The following is a 5,592-nucleotide window of genomic DNA, read 5'->3' as shown; positions in this document are numbered from 1 at the left end:
TCACCTGATTTATACATGGGCAACATAAGACCTGCCTCGAAGGCCCCCACGGTCGTTAGAAGGTGGAAAGCATCATATTTGTAGTTCACGACCATGTCATAAGTGAGATCGTCCCCTTGGTTGTAGAATTTAACATCAAAAGCTTCAAGGCCATGCTTTGCCTTAAAAACTTCGAGATCAATGTGACTATAAGTGACTTTCTTCTTCTTCTTCGAAACTAGAATACTTCGATTAACTGGGGCAGCGTCAGAAGATGCGGCCTTGCCCGACGATGGATTCTTCGGAGGACTCATATCCGAAGATTTCATTTTGGTCAAAACATTCTTAGTCAAATCCACTTTCGGCGCATCCCTCTTAGAAGAAGGATCCTTCACCAACACGGTAGTTTGTGAAGCTTTGGGATTTTGAGGAAGCGTCGCAGCAGAAGGAGCAATAGAACGAAGTGGTTGGACGTTCATCGGTTCCGAACGCTGGGGAGATGGATTAGGTGATGGAAGATTAACCGCATACCGAGAACCTCTGGGCGGATCCCCTCTCTTCTGAAAATAAGCCCTAAGACCCGATGAAGATAAAGTCTTGAGGGTACGAGGATCAGGTTGAGAAGATCTGGACGGACCGCCCCTCGGCGTAGATCTATCGGGACTTATAGACGTAGGATGTCTATAAGTACTCGATGGGGGAGTATTATAAGGAACACGAGGACGATCATCCATACCTGCAAAGGGCACGAAGATAAAACAGAAGTCAAAATACATATTTAATGAAGGTCGAACATAATTCTAGCCATTATAACAAGAAAATCTCCAGGGCAAAAATGTCACGAAAATATCTTCATATGAAATACGTTTTCATACCAAAAGAACAAATAACCCTAGGTTTCGCGATAAAGAACAGTGGCAAGTATATATATTGTCGTTTGGATTGTTCTTTATCACGAACCCTAAGATCATTGAACAAAGGGAAACAGAAGAAAAAATGGCAAATGCAAAAGAACTACTTACTGATAATCAATGGCAGAGAAAGTTGGAAAACCAACAAGCATCTGCAGTAGAAGTATCACAGAAGACTTGACTAGAACCCGAAACAAAGAATGAACAACAACAACAGTTAAGAACAAAAGACAAAAATCGAACGAAAATTGAAGAAATGTTCAGAGAATGAGAATGAAAGAGATAGAGAAAGAAGAAGACAGGGGGAGGGAATAAAAGTTATTTCTCCAGCTACATGACATATTTATAACAGGGGGAGACATAACCGTCCCATGATTCAAGAAGAAGTTATTGATAAAAGTGGAAAACGTGCCCAAAAAATCAAGGGAGTTAATGCGATAAGTTGAGGATACTGTGTAGACAGTTTTCTTCATACTTTGACCAATTTCAAACCAAGAAGAAAAGAGGCAAATTGTATACACATAATCTGTGATCAACCACGTGTCCATTATCTTACAGATCCGACGATGGTAAAACAAGGGCTACCTAAGAAATGAGCTACGGCGGAGTACTTGAGAAGACCCAAAGACCCACTTTAATCTATCCCAAGATAGATCCTAAATCGAGGGTGGAGATTAATCTAACCGACATGGATGTGACAGGGGAATCAGACAGCTGTCTGACGCGTGCGGACTGCCCAACCATCCGTCTTAAATGCTACATGCAGAGGGCACGTGTCAAGTCTTCTGTGGTGGATTAAGCGGCGACCCAACGATACAACATATTACCGTTAGGGTCATCGGTACAGAACGAAGATGTCAGCGGCATCGGCACAGAGATCAAGATGATAAGGATACATCTGTCATCCAAAAAGCCCCACACAGGAGATCTATAAATACACAGCTTCACAAAAAGAGAAGGGTCGGCCAGTTTTAGATAAAGTGTAGGAGAGTGAAGGAGAGAGAAATTGTAAGAGTAAGTATGAGTATTGTTCCCTCCTAGCTTCGTTCCTCACCCGAAAGTCATTCGACTAACTTTGTAACCTTTAATACATAGTGAAACACCAACCCCCGTGGATGTAGGCCTTAATGCTGAACCACGTAAATCATTGTCTCATTTACTTTCCGCACTTTACTCTTCGTATTTAATTGTCTTGTGTGATTTATGCTTATCATAGTCTCCACTGAGATGAAAGACAAAGACGAGCCAAAGGCTCTGAGTCTCCCTTATCATAGTTTTATCTATATTTTGTCATTTACTAAGCTTTGGTCTTATTACGGATACTGTTTGTGGACACGAAGGTACCATCGTTATTTATGTGTTCACACACATCTCTCCAGCTTCCTTTCATGGATTTCAAATTGCGTAGATTGTCTCTGTTGTTCCATTTGGAAAGCCAGCTAAAATGAAAACAAGCCATTTTAGGTTAGCTCAGAAGAGGTGGGGATAGAATAGACATTTAAATTATTGTTTTAGTCTAATTGATCTCGCATCATCCTCGTTGTAATGACCAACGTTATATTAATAAAAATTTAAGCAACAACCCCCACTATATGGAGATGCATTAGGAGAGGGTGGACATAGAGGTGTAAAATGTGTCGGTCCAGCACAACACAATCCACAAAATCACGTGTTTAGCGTGCTATGTGTCGTGTTGTGTTGTGCCAGAGATTATGAAGTGCCGTGATGTGTCGTGCTAGAAGGCGTGTTGTGCTGGGCTGTGTCAGAAAATTAAATGTGCCGTGTCGTGTTGTGCTGAACCAGACACATTTTTTTTCCAATATAAATGTTTTTCGAATATTTAGGTATTATATGTGTTATTATGAAAATAAGTAAACATAATGATAATAAAATGTCAATAATTATTGGCTAAAATAAAGATTTTTTTGTGAAATTTACACAAAATGTGATGTATTGCGCTATGTTTTGTAGTATTCTATACCTATTATGACGTGCTTTCTTAACGTGTTGTGCTGTGCCGTGCCACGTGCTGGGCTGGGCTACTGTGCCGATTGGTCAAATCCATCACGTCCCATTTAACTAATTTGTTGTGTCGTGCTGGGTTAAGTCACGTGCTGGGCTGGGCTACTGTGCCGATTGGTCAAATCCATCACGTCCCATTTAACTAATTTGTTGTGCCGTGCTGGGTTAAGTCACGTGCTAGGCTGGGTTGTGCTCAAGTTTTAGCGTGTTGTGTTCGTGCTGGAACAACCCAATTTACACCTCTAAGTGGACATAAACCATGGGTGCAAACATTTGGTGAGGAACAATTTGATGAACGTACTCCAGAGGAAAAGAAAGCTAAAAGCTCATTCAGTACTTTGGAGTATTTAGTGGATCTCTGGTTGGTATGTTAGTCGTATTTTACATTCAAGAAAAGGTAGGTTGGATGATTGGGCTTGGTCTACCGCACTTGCATGGTATTTGCACTGGGTTTTTCTTTTTTTTTTTTTTTTTGTTAGGTTCACGGTCCCATCGTAGCCATGTTCCTAAAGAAATTCCATTTGTTCGAATTATGCAAGTGTTTGTTGCAGCTTATCCTAAACGCCATCTATGTGTCTCCATTTGTTCGAATTATGGAGAAAGTCCCTATTGTAACTGCCACTCTTTTATACTCTCTTCGTTTCTAAAAAATCGGCAGATTTCTTTTTTAGGGTATGTCAAAAAATAGACTTGTTTCCGTATATGGAAAGTTAAATGTTATGATTTTAATACTATACCCATTGAGGGACTAATTCTCTCTCTCAATTTTCTCTCATAATACAAAAAAGGGACCACTTCTCTCTCCTTTTTCTCTAATAACAAATGAGTGGGGACCAAATGATAGATTAGGAAAAAACATAAAAAAATAGCTCAAATGATTAGTTTTCTTAATTTTTGTGAAAACCAAACAAGCCTATTTTTTAGAAACGAAGGGAGTACAATAGTATTGTAAGTAGGGCAGGATTCTAGGTTTCTAGGTTTCTTGATAGAGAAGAACTCTCTTTTTATTTGATATATATATACATAAATCAAGGTAAGCGTTAGAGTTTTTGGTATAATGCCTTACCCTCTTTTGAGAGATAATGGCCATATATATTATTATTATTTTGGTCAATTAAGAAGAATATCTTGTGACCGTAAATAAGGTAGAGTATCTTCTATTACACCCCCTTAGTCTGAGCGGGAGAGGAACAAACGCTAAGACTAGAACGAAAATTAATAAACAATTGTCTTGGAAGACCCTTGGTGAAGATATCAGCGTATTGATGTTCGGAAGGAATGTGTAAGACACGAATATCACCAATACGAACCCGTTCACGAACAAAATAAATGTCAATCTCCACATGTTTTGTGCGTTGATGTTGGACCGGATCACCAGACATGTAGACAGCACTCACATTGTCACAATACACTAGAGTGGCCCGTTGTAATGGCATATGTAACTCAAGAAGTAAATTCCGGAGCCAGGTCGTTTCAGCCACAGCATTAGCGACACCCCTGTATTCTGCTTCAGCACTGGAGCGAGACACCGTTGCTTGACGTTTGGAAGACCAAGAGACAAGATTGTCTCCAAGGAAAATGCAGTAACCAGATGTTGATCGGCGTGAGTCAGGACAACCCGCCCAATCAGCATCAGAATAGGCGGTGAGGCCAGAGATGTTCGAAACCGAGAGAGACAAACCATGATCAATAGTGCCCTGTAGGTATCGAATAATGCGCTTAATGGCTTGCATGTGTGGCTCCCGAGGGTCATGCATAAATAAACATACCTGCTGAACCGCATAAGAGATATCCGGTCGAGTGAAAGTGAGATATTGTAACGCTCCGGCCAGACTACGATATAAAGTAGGATCCGAAAGTGCTGGTCCAGAAGTAGCACTGAGCTTAGAGTGCGTGTCAACCGGAGTTGCTACTGGTTTGCAGTTCGTCATGGATGCACGAGCAATGATGTCCTTTGTGTAGAGTGACTGAGATAAAAACAACCCTGAGGAAGAACGAGAAGCAGTAATACCCAAAAAATGATGTAACAGGCCAAGATCAGTCATAGAAAATTCCAGTTTCATCAGGTCGATAAACCGGGCTAGGAGAGCATCAGTAGAGGCAGTGAGTATGATATCATCAACATATAGTAATAAGTATGCAGTTTCCCGGCCGGACCGGTAGATAAATAGAGATGGATCACAAACACTACCCCGAAAACCACAACCTGTGATGAAAGTCGCAAACCTCTGGAACCACGCCCGAGGCGCCTGTTTGAGACCATAAAGAGAACGGCGAAGACGACAAACATAATCAGGTCGAGCAGGGTCAACAAATCCCGGAGGTTGATGCATATAAACTGTCTCAGATAAGTCCCCATGTAGGAAAGCATTCTTAACGCCCAATTGGTGAATCGGCCAAGATTTTGATGTGGCAATGCTGAGAACGGTACGAATGGTGGCAGGCTTAACAACCGGACTGAAAGTCTCAAAACAATCAACCCCAACTTGTTGCGATTTACCATTGGCAACAAGACGGGCTTTGTATCGCTGGAATGTACCATCTGCATTAAACTTGTGACGAAATAACCACATGGAACGAATAACATGAGATCCAATAGGTCGTGGTACTAGATCCTAAGTGTTAGTTTTTAACATAGCAATAAACTCATCTAGCATGGCCTTGGTCCAGTTGGGATCCC

Source organism: Papaver somniferum, chromosome 4, assembly GCF_003573695.1.
Source record: "Papaver somniferum cultivar HN1 chromosome 4, ASM357369v1, whole genome shotgun sequence".
NCBI lineage: Eukaryota > Viridiplantae > Streptophyta > Magnoliopsida > Ranunculales > Papaveraceae > Papaver > Papaver somniferum.
The sequence above is the reverse complement of the archived record's forward strand: the minus strand, read 5'-3'. Positions refer to the sequence as shown.